Raw genomic sequence first — 23,804 nt, forward strand, 5'->3', positions numbered from 1 at the left:
ATGTGCATGAATTATATCAGTCATCTTTATTCTGTGCAATGAGTTTTAAATGCAAATATAACAGCATTTAACTCTGACACAGAATCGCCCAAATTACACAATTTGTATTTCACAATTAATGCATGCATGTGTGTTTCATTCTTACTAGAACATCAGAATGCTGCACAAAACTAAACCAACTGCTTTTATTACCTTTCTTGACGCACACACTTTCTACCGACTCTCTCTCTCTCTCTCTTCGCCTCACTGATTAAGGAAGGACTGAAAGGAAAGGAACTCTGGGTTGCCAAATCTTTCCCTTTCTTTCTATATCATCCTTTTCAGCCTAAGTGGTTGGCTAAGACAGGGAAGTAATATACACAAGAAAGGATGTGATGAGGCCACTTGGTAATTTCTGTTTCTTGGAGTGTCATTGCCTTGTTTCTCATCTGAAGCAAATTCAGGTTTGAATTGAAAGCATGGTCTCTTAAGGGTGTCAGCACCCTTCCTTCCTCAGTCATAGGCATAGCACCCTTACTTGTGTCTCACTTTGAGACCCTCACTTTGTGTCTTGCTGAATACCCAGGCATTGTGGGTCCCCTGGAATTCTGTGCTCATAGGGCATCCTGAATGCAGTACGTGAATAGATGGCAAGAGAGAGGAGACAGAGAGAGTTGGTGTACCTCTGCTCAAGTTCACCATCCATGGCTCCCTTTGACTTCACTTCCAAAACACAAGTTCAGAGACAAAATTATTAAGAATTTCAGGACGACATTAAATCCAGGGTCCCTCTGATCATGGGATCCTGTACCACTACGTTGCGGAGACACCCTTGTAGTGAGGGACCCTGTGACTTAACATTTCAAAGTGTGGTAGTAGCCCATCTGTGAATTGTGATCCGTTAGTGGTGAAATCCATTTAGACATGGGTCACAATCGGCTTTAATACACACACACATACACACACATACAATTATTAAATAATAGTGATTTATATATAATAAGGGTGAGCATTATTTTGTAGAACCTGTAATCCAAATATGAATATCTCTGTATCTGTTTCTTTCTGCGGGTCATTGAAATCCCTGTTCTAAGGGCTAGTCTGTTGGTTCTGGAGTCAAATCTTGAGATTTCAATCCTATTTCCATCCATTACTCTCAATGACTAACTGAAAGGGCAGCACAGATACAGATACTTAAATTTTTTGAGCTTATTTCTTCCTATACACAAGGTTCATGGGTATGTGAAAGTGGTAGATACAAGCCATAATGAAGTTGAGCCTGAACTGATGCTTTACTTTTAATTTCACACAATGACTGAGTAAAATTGACATCTGAGGATTCTCAATCCTACCATCAAATATGGAATGAATTTTTTAACATTTTAAGAGTATTACTACCTGGTTTGCTCAAGTGCTTTGAGAGTTAGTACAGTCATTTACCTTGAATACATGGTTCACATACAAGTCCTCCAAAGGTAGATTTTTACTTAAAACTTACATGTGACAACCAACCCCACTCACTAATATCTGCATAGCCACACTATTCATCATGTTTTATTGGGAGAATGGATTTGCATAGTATTATGCAGATTAGCTTCTCTAAGAACATATGCCTTTATACAGGGTTCCCTCAAATGCTTAGAAAAGTACTTTGTAATTTCCAGAGTTATAAAGGCTAATTAATATCCAAGTTTACATATTAATCAGTGTGAAGTTGGTGGACCTAGCTACCTTCATCAAATTGCTGTAGGATCATTTCCTGAATACTCTAGTTTGAAAAAAAAAAAATGGAAGGTACCACTTGAGAATAAGAAAAGAAATACTGAACCATTGACCTCCCACAGCCTAGAATTGACATAGAGAAGGTATAGTCACGAGGATTGACAAGTGCTCTCTGGGAAACTTTAATCATTGTAGCTGTGATCTAGCCCATGATCCTTGGCAAATGAAAAATGAAAATGGTGTGACTAGGCCATTTTGAGAAGTCCCCTCCGTTTGGAGGAGGAAGGCCACTGATTGTGGTTTTATCTCATTCACATTATATAACATTTGGTTCTGCTTCTGTAAGGAAGATGCTTGAGAGATATATATTTTAGGCTCTTCGTACTCTTCTTAAATTGGTTGCTTTTGTAGAAGATGTTTTTAATATAACAAAGCTCCTAGGTCTGATGCCAACAATAGTGTAACAGATCTAACGTATTTTTTTTTTAAACTTGAGCACTTTTGCTCTTAAAAACAGTACAGGTTTTCCTTTTAAGATTTGCTTCATTTTATATTCTTTTCACAAAAGGACAGAGATCTACTAGCTACCTCATTCATCAAGCAAGACATGGTTTCACTGATCACCATAGGGTTTGTGGTTTTGAGTACAGACTATTGACAAAGGAAACCTCAATCTCTGGGTGGGATGAGGACTGAGATGTGGGTGGATGTGAAGCGAATAGCTCCATGACCCTCCCCCAAAATGTAAGGACCGGGGGAAACACATTGCAAACATCCCTACACCAGGTTGCAGATTTTATGAGTGAAGGGAAAGTGGGATTCCTGAAAACACAAAGTAATTCAGACACATCTTTGGCTGCCAGAACATACTTCAGACAAAAGGTTAAAGGCAGCAAGAAAGCAGGCCATGGGGTTCCCAGAGAACCAGATGCTGTGGTGAAAATGCATCTTGTGTGGATTTTACTCCAGACATCAATGTACGCGTTGAACCTTTGGGGAGGTGAGAGAAAAAATAGGAATTAATAATTTCCAGATTCGAGGCTTCAGGGCACACCCTCGCCCATAATTAGTCAGTCTTTATTTTCTCTTCCTGTTCTGTATCTGTGCTAAATTGTGTTTGTAGGATTTGTTCAAAGCAGCTGTTGTGCTTTCCCATCATTCTTCGGAGATGGGCTCCTTTTGCAATCCCACTGAATGGGATAATGATTTGAAGAGTGCAGGGATGAATTTAGAGTCAACACTATAGAAAACAACCACCACATCTAATGATTTCTAGTCAAAACTCAGAGCAAAAGTTTGCTGACAGGAGCTCTCAAACAATTAACTAATAACAATAACAATAACAATAATAATAATAATAATTAATAATAATAAAGAGCAATACAACCCTAGGAGTTACTGGGAATTCAAAATGCCATATGGTTCTGATAGATCAATCTGGAAATGAAAATTTGTTTTCAGTTATTAGTATTTTTATCATTTTAGTTAATAGCACTCTCATCAGAAAACTGTTTAAGGAGTTTAAGACCACAGATCTTTGTATTTGTGCTTTAAAAGAGGGGAAGCCTATATTGCCTTACCATTGTTCAAAATGTTAAGAAAAAAAATCAGAATCAACAGACACACACAAAAAAATACTCCACAGAAGTGTTCTCTTGGGCTAGCATCATGTTCCTGAATGAATTCGAATGCCTATAGGCAGAACATATATCCCCAGTTTGCTAAAGGCCTGCCACTCCTCATTATTTTTTTTTTTACTCACATTTTTCTCTTACCCCTTCGGGCAATAAATGCATTTGAGTTTGCCTCTCCCAAGACCATCACGAGACTTAAGAGTAAGAATATAATTCTTATTATCACTATAAACTAGTGAGGGTTATGTTTATGGTTCATTGATGAAAGGCTGCCATAGTAACAGGGAGAGCATGCATGCAATGAGATGGATGGATGGAAGATTTTTTGAATAGCATCATCACAGATGCTACACAGGGTAGACAGACGTCTTCATAAATACACAGTAAAAAATTATTCTAGATGTCTAGGAGCCGGGTCTGAAATAAGATGTGAATAAAGGTGACACACCAGAGACGAATTGGAGTATCTTTTCTTATTAGACATGTACCTAGCAGGATGGCGTATACCTAGCACTCAATCGCATGTTTGTTAAATAAACATTTAAAATATGGTTCTTTAAGAAACCGTAGATCAGTTAGGTATCACGTGTTTCAAATTTGAGAAAATATCAAATGAATAATTTAGGGTAAGTGGTGATAGATGCATTTAGTTTGTATACTTCTCACCATTGCTGGCCATTCAGATGCACTTATTCTACGCTGAGAAGTAAATGTCTCAAGTTTTTAAATTTGCTATGTCAAATCATTTGCATTTTAACTGGAAATTATAAACAAGGGTGGAAAAGAGTTATTAATGTAATAATGAAAAAAAAGTTAACACTGAATTGGTAAAGGGGTTCCGTTTTCATGGTGGAGAGGCAAGAGAGTTTACACCAGTTCCTACTACAAATGAAGGAAGGGGATTCAGCAGTATTAGGGATTTTTCAGAAAGCCCTAAAACCATTTTGATTTTCCTTCAAGTTTTGTTTTTTGGAGCTTCAAGTTTCCAAAACATTTTCCCCCTTAACTCAAGCCTTTGTTTTTCAAAGGAAATTTAATTTAAAAAACATGTTTTTTCTAACTGAGTTTAAACTAGTATTATACAAATAAAGACAGATTTTTGTTTGAAATTAATTCTTGTTTGCTTCTAGAACTCTGAAGGAACTCAAATTCAAAAGACCGAGCTAATGCATTTTCAGAGGTGAATATAACACAGGCTAAAACATTTCAAATTCTGTCCTCTGTCCAGATTTTAAAGCATTTTATTTATTTTTCATCATTGTTCACAGGTCCTCTTTGACCTACAATGGGGTTATGTTTCAATATACTCATTGTAAGTTGAAATATTGTAAGTCAAAAATGCACTGAATATACCTAACCTACCAAATATCATAGCTTTTAGCCTGGCCTACCTTTGCTTGGAACACTTATGTTAGCCTACGATTGGACAAAATCATCTAACGCATATTGAGTATCTCATGCAATTTACTGACTACTGTACTTAAAGTGAGTGGCTACATGGGTACAAATAGTTTTAAGCTATCAGTTGTTTCCCTTCATGGTGGTGTGGGAGAGGGGGGCTGTGGCCATTGGGGTCCTGGCACCGTGAGAGGTGGCGTTGCATATCACTAGTCCAGGAAAAGATCAAATTCGAAATTCAAAATATAGTTTCTCCTGAGCGTGTATCACTTTCGCAACATCCTAAAATAAAAAAAAATCCCAGGTGAATAATCTAAGTTGGGGGACCTTTTGTATTTGATTTCCTGGAGAGGAATAAAAAAAAAATACCAATACCTATCAATCTGGAACAGATATAATGAAAACCTAGTTCAAGGTCACTTCAGGAAAGTGTAAATTGGTGAAATCTCTGCCAGTTTCCAGGGTTTCTCGCTGGAGGAGGAGCAGAATTAGCCTAATGATCTTGCATTACAAACCTCTGCTGAGATACAAGCAAGGCCTGATTTCTGGGAGATTAAGTATACATCCCATCACCTCTGTGTATCTCCTGGTGTTTAAACTACGTACCGTGGTTGTGGTACACGTCAGGGAAGGTCACGGATCATAGTAGAACTGCTTTGAGGAAAAAAAATCATTTTTCCAAACTGAGAGCCTTTTAGAGTTGTCTAATAATTTCTACTGTCCCCCTGCCTCCCCCTCAAAATCCCTACACACACACACACACACACACACACAACAACGTTTTATATCTATCCATTCGCTATTTTATCTGACATTTGCTGGGCATCCAAAGTGTACCTGCCAGCTGCAGGGACACTGGGCACCGAAAATACAATAGATGAGACACCTTCTAATCTCCAGGAGGTTACAACATTAGAAGTGTTACCACAAGGGAATGAATCATAGCCTAATTAGAACATAAACGTAGCCTATCATTAGGCAGGCTTATCTCCGATACGTAGGCATCTTAGTGCCATTTCAAAAGCAAATGGGTCAGCGTTGGATTGGGGCTAATCAAGACGTCCCATGAGTTTGCCAATGTGCAGAAAGCAGGACAACTGACTGTGGGCTCTGCTGCTCTTCTTCGGCACTCTCACCACAGGCCTTCATCCCGGAGCATGGCTCAGCTGAGCTCTACTCACGTACCCTGGCTGGGATAACACAACCCCTGAACACAGCTTCTTTTCATAAACAAGTAGAGGAAGGTAAACTGAGTCACCCCAAGGACAAAATGCAGAGTGGAAGTTTGTCTTTGGCTTTTGCATCCTGCCATTTCTGTTCCTTTTTACTTTTCATCAGAATCAGATCCCCTGGCACCTCAGGACACAGTGCCTAGCTTTTCCCCAATCATCCTTCTACAAAAAGAGGAAAGAATCCCCCCTTGCTGCATGGTAGCTACAAGTATCCACCTGCAGCAGATAGTTTTCATTTTTGGTGGCCTAGTGTTAGGAGGATACCAAGCTTCATAAATCTTGGGGGAGGGGAAGGAGAAGGAGCCAGCAGCTCCCCTCTCCCCACACCCAGAAGCCAAGGAGTTGGCACGACATGGTGACACTGCGAAGCTAGGACAGCTTCATGGGTCACCAGAACCAGCAGAAGTAACATCAAACATCCAGTGGCTAGGGTGCCAAGGCCATGCCTGGCTATGTGGTTGCCATGGCCTGAGTTGATTCTTACATCATTATGGGTTCAGTTTTGTCCATTTCCCCAAAATGTTGAAGTCCTAATCCCATAGTACCTGTGAATGGGAACTTACATACAAATAGGGTCTCTGTTATCAAGTTAAGATCAACTTAATATGACTGTGTCCTTATAAAAAGAGGAAATTTGGACACAGACACCCACACAGGAAGAACACCACATGAAGGTAAAAGTAGAGATCCGAGTGATGCATCTACAAACCAAGGAGCTCCAACGATTGCCAGCAAACCACCAGGAGCCAGGAGAGGAGCACAGAGCAGATTTCCCCTCTTGCCCTGCCAATACCCTAATCTCAGACTTCTAGCCTCAAGAACTTTGATTTTTTTTTTCTGTCAGTCCCCTAGTTTGTGGTACTTTATTATAGGAGCCCTAGGAAATGTATGCACTTTTTACCCCACCTGGTTTTCCAGCTTTTTTGTTGGTTTGTTGTATTAATGTTCTTCTGATCAATTCCTTTTTTTTCTCTCTCTCTCTTAATTAGAATTCGTTTTTTGTTCGTACCTTTGGACCCTAACTGCTACCTCTTTCAGTAACAATTCCCTTCTACCCTCCCAGCTGCTCCAGTCTCATGTGGAGACTGAGGACTCATGTGGTTCTGGGGAAACACACATCACCCTCAGAACCAGAGTAGAACACATGACCTCTGCTCAGCCAGTCAACAAAGTGATCGGTTCCTGAGTGGATAAGTCCCAGAAGATGATCTAATCATGGTGAAGTGCCAGACATTTTCTAGGAATGCTGAGGCAAAGATAATCTGTTTCTTGCTGTGCATAAATAAAGATGTGTGTAGCCTAGCACTGCTGGCAAACTTACCTCAGAGGCAAGCCAACCGAGGCAAGAAAGAAGGAAAGAAAGGAACCTCATTCCTTGGTATCATTGAACTACTGGACCAGTCCACATCTGAAGTCACTTCCAGTTCTCCCTTTGGAGAGCCAGTTAGTTCCCTCTATTATTTAAGCCAGTTCGAGGCCAATTTTCTGGTATCTCCATCCAAAAGCATCTGAACCGACACCCTCCATTTGTAGTATACGTATCCTTCATAGGATTTCCATATGCTTCTAAGTTATGTGCTGTTTAAAATATTATGTGTCTAATTTTGGAACAAGAGCACTTCAAAAACAATGTCAATCAGTCATGAGCATGACATTTTAAATGAGCAAAGAGGTTATCATTTAACTCCTGGGATGATGGTATTGACCTGGAAGGAAATAATAATAGTGTTGAGGGTGGTGGCAGCCATCACTTCTCAAGTGCCCACAGTGGGGAGGCAATTCGAGGAAAGCTCCTGAGAAACAGAAACATCACACACTGGGACTTGAACAGAACACCAGAGCACTGGAGTTTTTGCCAGGCTCTTTGGTTCTTCAGGACAGTAGGAATGTCCAAAACCTGGACCAAACCCCTCTCTTCTTAGCCTGCGTTCATACCTGCCTGTTCCGTGAGTCATGCAACACAGGTACAAAAGGTCCTGTTATCATAGCCTTGCCCATTCACTGGAGCAAAAGAAACCAATTCAGACATCCATCCGTCCTGAGGGCTAGCACCAATTTCCTCTTCCCAGTAGGGTTTATGGTGTATGTACCCTGGCTACCTTGAGTGCACTGAGTCATGGTTCCCTCCTTCACCTTCCAGCACTAATCCCTTGGTTTGTGCAGTTGGATTTGTACTCTGGGTCCTAATTTACACTCTAGCCCTCCGCTGTATTACAAGACCTCTGAACCTTCAGACAGTTCCTCCCTCTTAGCACCGACAGGCCTCCCTGAACCTGACTCTAACTGCTGGAAAATAAACTCAACCCCCATCCAGAGACTTCTACAGGCTTTTCCTTCCTAATGACTAAACTTGACTTTTAGCCATGGATTCTAGTCCTGCCCCCCCTTTTGAGTTTCACTGGCAGCCACTGAAGTGGTGTTCTGCTGGTTGGCCTTCTTAGAGGATGGCCTCACTGTTGGCAGCTTTGTCTTCCAGCTCTTTCTCCCAGTAGCTCTGCCTTAGTCTCTTCTCCAGCGAGAATTCCAGCAAGTGTCATAGCTGAAGGTATATGGAGTATGACATTTCTTCCAACAAGCCTCTTGTAATTTTAGCTCTTCTTATATCAGGTCCTGGGGGTCCCAGGTTCATTCTCTTGAATCCCATCTGTTTCTCTTTCCTTGCAACATGGGTCTCCTGTTTCAGAATAGTAAACACTCATTATCCAGCCCTATTATCATAGAAGAGCCCCAGAACGCAAATATTTACCACTGAATTAAAGGGCAGGGGTCCTTGAGTATTTGGAATCAGAGAACAAACCAAAGAAAAAGTGTGGAGGTGACTGAAACATGTGAACGAATGCCTAGGGGAGTAACAGCAGAGGGCTTTGAAATAAAGAGAACCCCAGATATGCGAGGAAGATACTAGACTTACATGAGAATCACTAGGGACCGTTACAGCTCCACGGCGCATAGGAGCAGGAAAGATCATTAGCAGAAATGCTTATTGTGAACACTAGGAACCAAAAAGGTAAAGAAGAGAAAAAAGGATAATGACACCATTTTCATGTTAATTACCATCATCTATGTAAATCATTCTGAAGATAATCATTACATTTTTCTATATTATCTACGTTTCATTGTAGCAATTTACTGTGATTTATAGCAGTTCTAGTATCACATGCTTACAGATTTAAAGAATTAAAGGGACAATTGCTCAAAGTTATAGTTGATTCTGCTGATAAGGAATCACACTGGATATTGCAGAGATAAGCAAGGGTGCCTGCCTAGAGCTCAGATGGTAAATGCACATGTGATCGCCCTATAAGCCAGAAGGTGTGCATGTTTCTGAGAGTACAAAGTGCTGGAGGTGACGTCTAATTGAGTTGAAGAGGAATTGGCTTTTGAGATTAGATAGAATTTAGACCACAGAATTAGGAAAAAGGGACAGCGTCATAGAAGCTACACAGCAAATGTGCTAGTTTTTAGGCTATTTTAGTTTGCCCTCGCTTTTTTCTGTCCCGCCTACTGTTAATGCATTTGGGAATAGGATAGAAAAATTTTGCTTAGAGAACTCTCAACACAAGATTCAGGGACTCTGCAGAAACTCATACTTACCATGTTTGGCGAACTTTAAGTGTGTTCTTTTCCCACACTAAACAGACGGAATAAAATAAATGTTTGTCATCAACAGGAGCCCCCTTTCCAGTGGATTCATTTTTATAAACAGTCATCTAACTTGTTTTCTCCTTGCATTTGGAAAACTGGAAAGCCCATGCTTTTCCTCATCGACAGCATCTTGGTTGGGAAGTCATTCCAGATTTATTACAAAATGGAGTGACATTTCCCAGAAAGATGGAATCTATTTTGACCATTCCTAGAATTGCCACCTTACCAGGATATCTCATTGTGTTTTTGCAATACCCATGTCTGGATCAGGGCTTGGAGTCTAGGGTCCCACACCAAGGAAAACTCAGAACTTGAAGGCTCTGGCTTTCTTTGTGCTGAATCAGGAAACAAAAATGTCACTTTTTGTAACTCTGGGTTTGTCCTATTCTCTCCTAACCAGATGCACATACTTTGAAAAGACTCTCTTCTTTTTTATCAACCAAAAATGTGAAAACAATGGCTTGCCTAAATGATATTATATGGAGAATATTGAGTCTATTATGGGCATCCCTTGATGTGGTACAACTTCCTGATGAATGGTCACTAATTAAGAAACTGCAGAGAGCAAACTTATTTTATGATACTGGGAGAGTTTATTGTCGAAAAAATCTACTTGAATTAATGGACACTTCTTCTGAACCCAGTGTTCATGTTGTTATAGGTGGGGCAATTCTTGAAAAGTTTTTCTTTGCTTCTGTGACTTAGACACAGAGATCTACTTTGTTGTGCCTTGTTTCCCACAGAGATACTTGCCAAGTTTAATCATTACTAAATTCATCCCAGATTCACTTAGTGGACTGCCTTTGACTGACCAAAAGGTTGCTCTGAATCGTAAAACTTTCAACTAGTTGTGTCTAAGAGTTCAGCCTAGAAAGACAAGAGATGGGGGTGGGAGTGGGGGCAGGGAACAAACCTCTTTTGCCATTTCATGATGAAGAGGTGACCCAGTGCAGTTTTTGTGATGTCGTGTGACATTTTCTCTCCTCTTTGGCAGCTTAATTTGGACTTCTGTAAAATAGCACATAAAACAAAAGTTAACTATTTCAACATTGATTTTTAAATTGTTTATTAAGAGCCAGCTATGGATAAGTCTTGGTGCTAGAGACACGGTGTCAAAATGATAGGCATGGTCCCTCCCTCACAGAGGGAGCTTGCAGGGAACGGAGGAGACCAGCTAATAATTGGGCAGGAACAATCAAGTGTGGTGAGTTTTGTTCGTTATCCATAAAACAAACTGAGAAGCAATGTTAGTTACCAAACAAGGCCGAAGAATTTTAAATATCTAATTCTCCTCGAGGAAACTCTGCACACAGGTTTTTTATGTGACAGTTTATAGTTTTCCTTTTCCTTAGTTTAATAGCAAGTGGCTAAGTTTTTATACTATGATAAGAACAGTAAAGAAAAATACACTGAATGATTCATGATTACTGGTTAGGATCTTTTAAAAGAATTTATGGATGATCCTCAGAGGAGACAATGTGAGTACGCCTGTTAGGAATTTGACATGGGAATAAATGGAAATTTAGTTATTATCAGGAAAACAAAGCTATAACTATATAATTTAGTAAAACTAAGAGCAGAAGAGGAAATAGTGCATGTTTTAACCATATAGCAATTTTGAAACGACTTCTAAAAGCCAGTTGAAATTTAAAAGCTAGATTTCAGGGGTGCCTGGGTGGCTTAGTCAGTTAAGCATCTGCCTTTGGTTCAGATCATGGTCCTGGGGTCCCTGGGGTCGAGTCCTGCATCCAGCTCCCTGCTCAGCAGTGAGTCTGCTTCTGCTTCTTCCTCTGTCCCTCCCCCAGCTTGTTCTCTCTCTCTCTCTCTCTCTCTCTGTCAAATAAATAAATAAAATCCTTTTTATTAAAAAAATAAAAAATAAAAGCTAGATTTCAGCTCATGTATTAAGTTTGTTTTATTGGGAACTGCTTGAAGCACTGGAGTAGGAGGGGTAGGGTTCAAGCCCCCCCAACCCCAGCAGTTCATTGTCAGGAAGGTAAAAGTAGGCAATCCACCCACCACATTGAGATGAAAAGACACTCCACAGTCAGTAAAGAACATTTGTAAAACACAGCTCTTGGAAGAGCATGCCTGCTTCATGATTAATACAGATTGGCAGAGCAGAGAGTTTGTGTACAAGACAAACTGAGGAGACGGACAAGAGGGAAGTAATAAAGGACTAGAAAGTCGGGACAAAGAGTTTCAACTTTAACGTGAAGTGAAACAAAGCTTTCAATCCATGGGAATGAAGCAGTGGAGCGACACTGAGATGATGTGTTCTAGAAAAATCTTTCTGGTGGCATGGTGGAAAATTGGTCACAGCAAAGAGGTCACAGCAAGACTGGAATCCCAGATACAAATCAGAGGCCTCCACAGTAAGTGAGAAACGGCCAAGTCCTGAGCCTTGATGATGCAAACACAGAGGAAGGGATGGGTTGGGTAATTGATCAGAAGTGAGGGTTGAGAGGATGCTTCCAGATTCAGCATCTGGGGCGGATGATGGGCTTGGATGGCGGCGCATGGACTGAGACAGAAAGTGCGGGAAGGGAAGTCAGTTTTGGTAAAAGATAAAGAGTTGGAATTTGAACATTTGCATGTAAGATGCCTGTGGGTAGAGAATTCTGGAAGCTAGACACATTGGCCTGGAACTTCGGAGAAGAGATCTAGACTTGAGATTTAAAAAATTGTATGGGGGAAATCCCCCAGCAAGAACAAGTGAGGGAAAAAAGAGTCAGGGAAACAGGCCCGGTAAACACAGCACAGACATTGAAGGGCTGGGCAGACAAAGAGGAATTCTTATAGATGACCAGCAAGTCATCAGGAAAGATTGGGGTCATGGGATCTTAGGGTGGAGAGAATTTCAGAAGGGAAAATATGGTCGATAGTGTTAACTGCCATAGAGAGTCATGGAGTACTTCGCTAGGGAAAGTTTCAGTAGTAGGATAGGGGCAGAAGTCAGCTTGCAGGCAGGGTGAGGAGTTAATTGGAGGTGAGGAAGTAGAAACAAGAAATGTAACTTGTATGAGGCTCTGCCTTTAGGAAAGGAGAGAGAGGAGAGAGAGGTTAGTAGATCCACAGACCTATGTGTTTATGTTTGGGGATAAAATAATACCCACCCACACACACACCCCAGAAGAAACACTATCATTTGTTTTATTGCTCTAGCTTATGAGTGATGGAATGATATTGACATATAAAATTCTAACAGTAGACACCCTAAAATTTTCAATTGTTCTTTCCTTTCTTCTGTCCTTCCTTTTGTAACTCAGGAAGAGAAAGCAAATTGTCTTTCATGAGCAGAAAGAAATACAATAATGCAAAGGAATTAGATATAAATGCAGAATTTTGGAAACAGATAACAAGAGCATCAGGTAACAGAACTTATGCCGATTTGTAATCCCAAATCCTTGTCCTACTGTCTGCATTTTGAGAAGACCTCATCTTTTAAATGGAGGCCTGACTTCTTGAGAATGAATAGAAATCTTTTACAGTTATGTTCCGAAGGAAACGTACGGGAGTTAGAGCGAATCAGAAGACATTCTGATGAGTAGACATTTATTTTTATATGAACACAAGTGAAAAATGCTCTCTAAAAATAGTAATTTTATGTTCATTATCTCAGCAATAGAAGGAACTTTATAATTCATTAACCCATTTTTAAAATTTTTTTTAATTTTTTTATTCATTAACCCATTTTACAGCTGAGACAAATGAGGCCCAGCAAATCAAATGACCTACCTAATGATAAGACCAGGATAGAAACAATTATCTCTTAACATCCCTCCAACCATTACCACCCCTAAAACATTTCCTCTTTGCAAACCAGTGCGAGTCACTATTAGTTATAAAAGAATGTAATAATCCTGTCCATTTAACTCCCAGAGGTTTCTTGCAATAACCAAAAAGGTGTATAAAATGCACTGACCTCCAGAAAAATAAACTATACTCATTGAAGGTATTTGTCTTCTACTAATTCTACCCACCCCCTTTGTATTTACATTTACCTCTTCATATTTTCTTGGTTCCTCTCTGTGTTATTATTCTACATCTTTCATCTAGTTCTGGTTCCTAATTTTTTAAGACTTTATTTATTTATTTGAGAGAGAGAGAGAGTGCACGAGCGGGGATTGGAGGGAGGGAGAAGCAGACTCCCTGCTGAGCGAGGAGCCCCATGTGGGGCTCGATCCCGGGACTCTGAGGATCATAACCTGAGCTGAAGGCAGATGCTCCACCGACTGAGCCACCCAGGTGCCCTGGTCCCTAATTTTATAGACACACAGGCCCACCTTTGTCTCATGAGCCTACTCCCCATTTCACAAAGCTGTCTTCGTTTCCACCAGTTCGGAGTTTGGATCTATCTACCTGGTCCCCAAGCGTCCTGTGTGTTCATGCACACAGATGGTCTGAGCTTCTTTTTTACTTAGGTTTAGTCCTTGTCCCTAAGCCTTGTTCCCACAATTAGTACCATGGCCAACCTCAAAGGACCACCATTTAAGGGTCCTCTGTGGATTAGAAACAGGAGGCTTTACCACATGTTTTCTGTACTGGTTCTATTTCTGAGAGCCCCTTGCACATGACATTAGAATTGGAGATACTTAAGTGGGGGAAAAAGGAGAGAGAAAAAAAAAGAACACCCTTAAAGTTAGTCCGGCTGTTGACAGAAAGCAGAATTAGACTTTGGAAAATATCCATTCCTTAATATCTCATATTGCTCTCATGTGTAGTGTGCAATGATGCAACTCACATTGTGCTTTGTCCAATAGTGCAATTAATCCCCATGAAAGAAAGAAATGAATCACCACAGTAAGACTCTTGCCTCCCAAATGACTCTTTCTCAAATTAGAAATGAGTAATTATTATAAGGATAAATAACTATGAGTTTCTCAGAATAGATAAATTTTTCTCAAGTCATGAGACAGTGCTCACAGGATTCCCCTATCCCAAATCCTGGAAACGTTAAGCTTTCTGACAGCCCCATTCTTGCGTTCAGGAACTGAGACATTGAAATGGGCATCAGTGGAAAAATCCACATTGGCTCACAGGATATGAATACGGTTTCCTTGCTTCAAGTGGTATCTTAATGGGAATTGTGTTTTGCACTCCAATTAAAGAGGCCAAGCCCTGGAGAAAGGCTCTAACTTTCAATAGCTATATATAAATAGAGTGGAGGAGTGAACAATCACCTTCCCGCTTTCCCAGGCCAGGCTTCAGGGGCATCAGACCATAGAACCAATTGCATGAGAAATGTCACTCGTGGATTACCATGGTGGTTTCCATCTTAAAAGCTGGTGTTTACCATTCAGTCAAGACCATAATGTAACCAAAATAAGAATGATGGTTCTTCATCGTGATATAGCTGGTCCAAGGCAAATGCCAACTTTTTTGGGGAAAACAGATACCCTAAAGCAATTCAGACGTCTTAAGAGAAAAGTCCTTTATCTTGCCTCTTTTTTCTTATAGGAGCTTGTTGCCTCACTTCAAGCTTCAGGTGTCTCTAGTCACTAGGAAATGTCTTGAAAATTAGGCTAAAGTCAGTAAATAAGCAGGCTAGTGTCAAACAACTTGCTACCCCAAGCTCTGGTCATGATACATTGAGCGCGGATGAAGAACATTATCTGTCTGTCATGCATTGTTCACTTTAGTTTGAGCTTGATGAGTAGAAGCTGAGTTATGGTTTCTTGGCTGAGATCAGTTGTCTCCAGGAACTTGAGTAACTGTCTCTAACCCCCAGTGTGTGTACAGAGAGTAATAGGAGGTAGGTAGCCCAGAATTTAGCCAAACACAAGGCTGTCTTCCTGATAACTGGCCCATCTTATATGACAGCCAAACAATAATTGAAAATGGACCAAAAACTCACCTGCAAGTAAAAACATTAAGATTTTAAAATAATAAAATCAATACCATGCTGGGCCGGCGATGTTCTATGGGGGGTGCTTTCCCACTATCATTTTGACCTTGAAAGATTCTAGATAAACCACAAGCATTCTGATGTCTCTCAGAAGTACATTCTGGATCTGCATCCATGAATTTAGCTAATTATTTAGGAAGTGATTTCTGTTTCCGTCTATCTTTTGAGGATAACTAATATATATATATAGACACACTTATACTATTCACTGTGAAAGACTTTGTTTCTGTTTGAACCCACCTTCTGTCTCTTGAAGTTTACAGGTTATTTCCCTCCTCTTATTAAGTTCAGGTTTTGTAAAACAAATCTGTATTCTCCCCCCACCCTCCCAGTTTGGATGATTTCACAGACTCCTTCTCAACCTCTGCTTTTTCAGACTAAAGAGTGCTTTCTTGTTTTGATTTGTTTTTCAGCCATTTCACTGGCAATATCATGTAAACCTATAAATGTCAAAATCTCAGAAGTAGGTCACAGACCTTTTTTGCTCACTTCTTGGTAGATGATCCTTATGGTGAACATAGGGATAATAGTCTAGAAACAGATCAAATATCCTATTTCTGAGGAGCATTTCCAGGACTCATGGCTTACTTGACTCCACCACACAGGGCAGATTCCTCAGTTTTACACAAAGTTTCTCAAATTATCAGCTTCCCTCCCCCCCATAACCCCATTTTTGTTGCAGATAAAGGGAAGGGTTATTGAGTTATTAGACCATGTCAGAACATTTACTCTTTACAAACAGGATCTTCTTCCATCCTTGCCACACCTCTGAGAAATGGGCATGATTCTCTACATTTTACAAATCAACAACAGAGACTGAGAGAAAGCTTAAGGCACATGCCAAAGGTCACGAAGCTAGCAAATGGCAGGACTTGGATTCAAACCCAGGACTGCCTGGGTAGCCAGTTAAGTAACTAAAATTATTTCCAGTCCTACCATTGGGGGATTCTTATTCCTTCAGGTTGGCCACCGCTTTTTAGGATATGGGCAAATCCTTATATTCACGGTTCCTTTACACCAGCTATGCATTTTAATTATCTTAGAATAAAGCTATAATCACATATACATATCTATTACATCTGTGTCTATAGCCTTTTCTCTGTTTGGCAGTCCTGTTTGGAATGAGATTATAGCACGTTCACCAGCATTAATCCCATATGAGTGAATGTGAATGGCATCAGTGTTATTAATTAAAAACGTGGGATGCTACCAGTTTTCAATTTGGATGGTTGAAATTGTATATATGGCTATTTTCCACTTGTAAATTCAGTCTTTTATCCCTATGAAGCATTTGAAATGAGAGAAATAAAAATACTGTTGCTAAATATTTGGGGGATTATTTTGTAAGCCAGTGAAAACAGAATCTTTCATTTGTTTCACCAATGGTGGGAAGGTTTTCTTTTTTATTTTCCTGAATAGGTCCCCTGGGAACAAGCACACATAACACAAAATAATATTCCTCTAATTAATTTTCCAAAAACACTATTATTTCCACATGCTGACATCCATCTCCCTTTTCCAAAATGCCCCCAAACGCTCCCCAAACAGATTCAATACAACTTGAAAACATAAGGGATGGCTTATTTTGACTTCTGTACCAAAGTCTAAAGCAAGACAACTTTTTAAATGATGCACAGGCTCAAAACTGTAGGGTATATTCCCCAAATTATAATATTCTAAAGATTAAAATAAATTTCTCCACTTTCTTGGGTCTTTGATTGTGAAAGTGTGAATTCATCAGGACTCTTCATTGTCAGGGGGACTTGGGATGCAATATGGCGGCCAGCTGCTGAGCAGAAAGCCAGGGGCTAAGTCAGCATTTTGAACTATTAAACACTGCTAAAACATCCATGCTCTTCAATAGGCATGGAATAAAGCAGTTTCCCTTACACGTTTTCATCTTGTCTGACTAGTTGTAATCGATCCTGGTCAAGTAAGTTTAGAAAATACGGTACATTTTCCTTCTTTCCTATCGACAACACACATTGCCATGTCGAAGAATGCAGTAAAGTGCTGAATTTTCTTTAATGTAATGGTCTCTATGTTTGATGAGGCTCCCTATCCTATAGCATCACGTAAAGCTAATATTCAATGGAGCACACTTTGGAAACTCCTAACCATTGGGGAAAGGGCTCAGCGACTAACTCAGAATGGGTTCAGGCTAATTTTTTGTCTCTTGAATTTTATAGATATCACTTGGACAGGTCATAAGACTCATCTAGAAAATATGGGGTGAGAATAATCCTTGTTCTGTCTCAGGAAGATAGGAAGAAAGAACTGAAATCATGATGAAAGCATCTCTTCAACAGTAAACTTGCATGTCAATTAGTTACTATTTACATGTTGTTGGTTTTTTTAAGGAATTAAAAGAAAAAAGTCAGATGACATTTTGGTGGTGGCACAATGGGTTCACAAGTCAAGAGAGGGGTTCCTCTGACATCAAATTTTACAATCCTGAGCTTTATCTCTCTAAAGATCTCAGTGTAAACGTTTAGACATGGTCTCCATGTTTCTCAGGATGTGTCCGAGACAGAACCCAAATTGTTTGTTTTATACTTTGGTACCCATTTGAGCCAAGGTTCAGAACTACCAGAAACACAGGAGGTACAATACCCCGATCCATAAACTGAAAGAAGAAAGAAGGAAAAAATCCAGGGATCACTGGTTAAAGCAAAACAGGCAGGATTCCCAACAGGACAGACAAGATAACTAGTTACTAAATAGAAACTTTGATGTCTAGGGAGTTTCTGATATATATTATTTTGGTTATGTGATGTGCCGGCTAACGTCTGTCTTTTAAATTATTTTGAAAAGCACTGTTAAATGTGGATTTCCTTTAATTTGTAATGATAAGTTATCCCTGTTCCCAGAAAAGGAATGTATAGTGAATTAACCCATAACGACAAGTTAGTCCCTTCCCTGGACCTCAGTCATTGCCAATTTTCATTCTCTAATCTTTGAATTTAAAAAGATTTTTCCATGTTAGTATTTAATACTACTTTATACTTACGGCTTCATACTGGTATGGTATCCTAAAAAGTCTTATAATCATCCTTCTAAGCATATGTGTATCATTTTAGCTCCACTTCTCACACTGAGATCCAAAAAGAGACTGTATTAAGATATGTGCCTAAATCCTTAGTGGTGAGTAATAGGACAAATGGGCTGAAGCAAAATGATAATAAGTAATATTTGTTGAAGATATACTATGTGTCAAGCCCTATTTATGGTTTTTTTTGGTTTTTGTTTTTGTGGGGGTTGCTTTTATTTTTGTTTTGTTTCGCCCTGCAAAATTGGTACCATTTTCCCTACTCTACAGATGAAATTTAGGAATTAAAAAAAAAAATCTAATACCTTTTAAAAAGTTCAAGCAGTTATAGGATGGACCTGGGGTTTGAACCCAGAGTGGTTTGCCTCTAAGACCGACCATTTTTCAGTGAATAATGCTGTCTCTCCACATCACATCAAGTGTAATTCTGCCTCAGGTCATGACATATTTGCCTTTTGAAATTATGTTTCACAAGCTTTGCTTGCCAGAAAATAAAATAGCAGATTTTTCAGGATTTCAGATTTGAACATATCTCCCCCTACCCCACTCCCCAGGAAATATATTGTCTTAACGAGTGTCATCTAATTGGATACTTACTCTTTTCGTGACAAAATTCTTCTCACTTCGTGGATTTAAAACAGCTATTCAAAGCACACCTTTTATTAGGCACCCATGGCAAGTCTATTCTTCCTAAGGACATGAATTCACATGATGACATTTGCTTCTGGTATAAAAAAAGGACCTTACGAAATAGGTGGGTGAGCCTTTTGCTTTCCTTACTGATTTTCCAAGCTTTTATAAAGCAGCATCAAGAGATTTTTTTTTTGTTCTGACTTTTCAGTATTCAAAATCATTTTTAATGTTATTAATGAAAAAATACCTTGAATACAAATGATAACACCCAACTTTATGGTTTTCAGAGTTTTTCTCTGTGTTTTGAGTACGCTCCCTTGTGCCAGGCTTGCTCCAGTGCTAGAAAGAAAGTGAATAGTGGGAATCACTATCCTCAGTAAATTTGCAGTCTAGAACAGAGGCAAGCAAATAAACTATAATCACAGCACAGAACAAGAGTATATGTTAAGGCAAACAGAAGGTGCAGTTAACCAAATCGGAGTTATTAAGAAAAGAATTCCCCAAGGGGTTGATATCTAAGCTGAATCTTGAAAGATGGCTGCCTGTGGCTTAGTCAGATACTTAGGAATGAGTCAAGCATTAATTTAATCTCTGTATGACACATGAGATGAATGGAGAAGACTCAGCAATACTTGAGAAACGTTTCTGTCAAATGTATATAATTTTATCAGTTGCAGATTTGGGGGCAAAACTTCAATATTCCAGTGAGCCTCACCATTCCTCAGAGACTTTTCAGGCTAACAAGGGAGAAAGTTATGGATTTAATGAGGGCAGGGTGGTGGGTTGTGGAGGTAGCTAAATAGCTGACGGAATAGGATATTTTCCTGGAATCTTATTTGGACGATCACATCAGCACACTTACAGCTCCAAACATTCAAGCGTCAGCACTATTTATGGATTCCAACTGATAGCCTTTTTGGATTGCAAGATTTTGAACTTCCGCTATAATCTCCTCTCACGTGTTTGCGTGATATTGCATTTACCTGCTCACTTCTCTATTGAGAACATGCTCTTGCATCACATGTTTTATTCCTTTAGGAAACATTTTTCTTTTTTTTTTGGTCTGTATTGTCCTGCCATTTTAACAGAGAAGTTACAGCAATAGAGTGTTCGAATATGATGATTTATAAACTCAAAGTCTTCAACTTTGTGTAGTGCATAATGTTCTTCACTTTCCTCATTACTGCTCTAGTCTGCTAAAATGAGTTCAGAATAACATCAAATCATTAGTGAACAACACTGTTATTTCTGCCACCACTTAATATGACCAAATATGAAGATATTTGATCTTTTTATAATTTCTTAAGAGAAAATATGACGTGGTGGGAGCAAACAGTTGAGAATATGTTTTCCCAAGGTATGTTGTCACTAATATTTTTTATGAAGCATTGACAAGAAGGTAGGTATATAGCTTTTCAGTGAAACCATTCAGGTATGCTGCTTAAAGTCTTGGTTTCATTTAGTTGTCTGGTAGCCAAGTATTTCTTACTTGGAAACTCTGATGACAGTGCATTCAAGTTGTGACATGGTTTATTTCCTTTTGTTTTAATTCGAGGTGACTTTCCCAGGAAGAACTGGCATGTGATCCATCTATAGCACCACTCCCATTCTTTTATGCAGAGTGGACTCAGTCATTGCAATTCTTCAGAATAGCCCTTTGGGGTTGAGTATTTTGAAGGAATGGGAATAATCTTATCCCTGCTTTACTGTAGTCTGAAATAGTATCTGGGTAATCACCTACGTCATTCTGAAAAGAGCATTTTGCTATAGATACCGCCTTGACATGTAGTCTAAAGGGCCTTCAGATGACCATATTTCATTAGATTTTAACTCCTTGGCAAACTCTCCAAACCATTCCCACTTAATGTGTTATTCAATGTATCTAAGTAGAAAATTTGTCCCAGGAAATTAAAACCTATAGTTAATTCAGTTCTTAATATCCTGTCACCCACTTGGTGAGAAATTATATAGCACAATTGATTAAAGTAGAAAAGTAGAGATTCAGAAATAAAAAATGTAAAAAGACTTAAATGCTTAAATGACTTTGCATTACCAGTTCTCGTACAAATGACTAGCAAATCTGTTACTATATTTGAATCTGTTATTTGAGGCCAATGGCTAATCAGGATGAATGTCATAAAAGATCAAGAATTGTTTTAAAAAAAGAATTGTTAATAATTAGTCTTCTGCTATAGATATGTTATGCAGGATTATAATTCCTTAATTTTAAGAAGATCCTTTGCCATGATTACAGTTAAGTATGAACATATTGAGTGAATTTCTGCTAGGAGTTGCCAAAGAATGAAATTCACTCATACTTGTGAAATGTAAGCACATTATTGAAGATGGTAATGAATTTAACATTTCAGTTAAAGCCAACAGATGATTATAATGAATCAAGAAGTATAGCATTATCCTAATAAGTGACTTTGCAGATTTCTCATCTGTAAAAGGCATCTGCTGAAAATCAGTCTTCAGATAAGAAAATATAATGGTGGAGAACCTGGGTGGCTCAGTCAGTTAAGCATCAGCCTTCAGCTCAGGTCATGGTCCCCAGGTCCTGGGATGGAGTCCCGCCATGGGCTCTCAGCTCAGTGGGGAGTCTTCTCCTCCCTCTCCTTCTGCACGCTCTCTTGCTCTCACTCTCTCTCAAGTAAATAAATAAAATCCTAAAAAATATAATGATAAAAATAATAATAATTGCTGCTATTGTTATACTTAATATTTTATATCATTTAATTCTCAGTAATTTTATGTAGCTATATGAAGAAAGTATATATGTCCATTGCTATAGCTGCATTTTTATATATACGTATTAGAAACATATATATCATGTATAATATATATACATATATATAATATTAGAAGCAGTTTTATAATCATACAATAGTTGAGTGCGAGTCTAAGAAGACATTTAATGGCTTTATTGGTTTGGGTTGTATTTTGGGTTCTGTTTTGTCTTCCTAATCTAATACAGAAAAACTCACTAAACTGTGCAAATTAATTACAAGACAAATTTCTGAGCATTAAAAAAGAAAATGTCAAGCTTGCCGTGGTAAAAAGTAAACATAACTAGCTTTGTCTCTGTTTGAACATTTAAAATTAATTTTATTTGTAGTAGCAAAGCTAAATGCATAACATACATTGTTTTCTACATCATAAATACTTGCAAAGTTCTTTAGCAATTCAGAGGAAAGGCACTAGCTTCAAGAAAAGCTAACCATCTTAATCATCATAATGGATAATATATCCCATGATAATATAGTCCATCTAAATTGTGTTTTCTCTACTAAATAAGGGACAGTTCAAGGAAACTTAACAAATACTGAAATCTAAGTGTTTTGTACTTGACCAAAATATTTTATCCAATATTTTTCTGTAATATTATAATGCAGATAATTTATTTGAATGTACACTATGGAAACCACAGGGTAGTCGACTTACCACCCTGAGGAAACCACAGATGGCCATCGTATTTTTTTTTCTTTCTTTTAAAAGCTAGTGTATTATTTGCATACAAATCCCGTGGAAGTCAGGCACAATGATTCATACCATGAAATGTGAAATTATCATACATTTCCTGAAATCCCACCTCTTCCATGAAATCTTTTATATTAACTACTTGGAAGAGGTGACAGGACCCCTAGCTCGGTCAGCACCATCATTTCCTCTAAATTCACTTTTCCCCCCGATTTTTGTGTTGGGACACACTTTCTTCCTGTGTTCTTGCTCAATGTTTGACTTATAAACTACACAGAGACAAATGAACAGTCTGAGTAATTTTTTTTTATCCTCTTAGGCTGTAAGTTTGTAAGAAACCCAACCATGGCTGTTTATCTCCTGTATTTGATTCAGCCTTGCCTTGCCTGTGGCCCTTTATATTTTAAGAATAATGAGATTGATGGTGAGAAGGATGACAATAAGGTCTATGTAAAGGGATAGAAATAATAAGGCACATATGCTGAGTCTGTTGAAAAGTATAAGGTATGGGCAAAACAGACAAGTGACTTTATTTTGTTAGTTTTTTAAAGATGTTTTTTATCCATGAGAGACACAGAGAGAGAGAGAGAGAGAGAGGCAGAGACATAGGCAGAGGGAGAAGCATCCTCCCTTTGGGGAGCCCAATGCGGGACTCGATCCCAGGACCCTGGCATCAGGCCCTGACCCAAAGGCAGATGCTCAACCCCTGAGCCACCCAGGCATCCCAGCAGGTGATTTTAGACGAAGTTGTGAGGGACTTTCTTTGGCCTGCCTACTGATGATTTCTACCTCTGGGAAGACATAGAATGGAATTGGATCATAATTTCTTTGGAGTCCATTTATTAGCAATATGACTTTGGGCAAGCTATTTAACCCTTTTGAGACCCCAAATCCTTGTGAGAAGTAATAACAATCTTTTAAACTTGATGTGAGGCCAAGAACCATCAATCTTTAGGCATATAAACAAAAGGAATGTTTATAACATTCTCCATACTGGATCTAGCATGTGGTTCGCCGCAGTAAGTGATCTCTACTGTTATTGGGAATCAAGAAATCCATATTGAATGCCATACAAGACTACATATGATTCAGAGTTAGGATCTCACGATATCCACCTTCAGTTT

General features: G+C 38.9%; 2 long non-coding RNA genes across 2 annotated transcripts in view; both read right to left on the reverse strand.

Annotated features, from left to right (window-relative positions):
- Positions 1-1,955: 1,955 nt before the first annotated feature.
- Positions 1,956-8,959, reverse strand: LOC144316761 (uncharacterized). The gene is made up of 4 exons (XR_013382613.1): positions 8,877-8,959; positions 5,992-8,639; positions 5,340-5,384; positions 1,956-2,691 (listed from the first exon to the last, which is right to left on the reverse strand). It is a non-coding gene; the product is annotated as an uncharacterized LOC144316761 (long non-coding RNA).
- Positions 8,960-10,298: 1,339 nt separating this feature from the next.
- The window catches only part of LOC144317056 (uncharacterized), a 58,938-nt gene continuing 45,432 nt past the window's right edge, over positions 10,299-23,804 (reverse strand). Inside the window, exon 6 of the long non-coding RNA XR_013382927.1 lies at positions 10,299-10,618. This is a non-coding gene — a long non-coding RNA (uncharacterized LOC144317056). The remainder of the gene's footprint in view (positions 10,619-23,804) is intronic.

This window comes from Canis aureus, chromosome 7 (genome assembly GCF_053574225.1).
Source record: "Canis aureus isolate CA01 chromosome 7, VMU_Caureus_v.1.0, whole genome shotgun sequence".
NCBI lineage: Eukaryota > Metazoa > Chordata > Mammalia > Carnivora > Canidae > Canis > Canis aureus.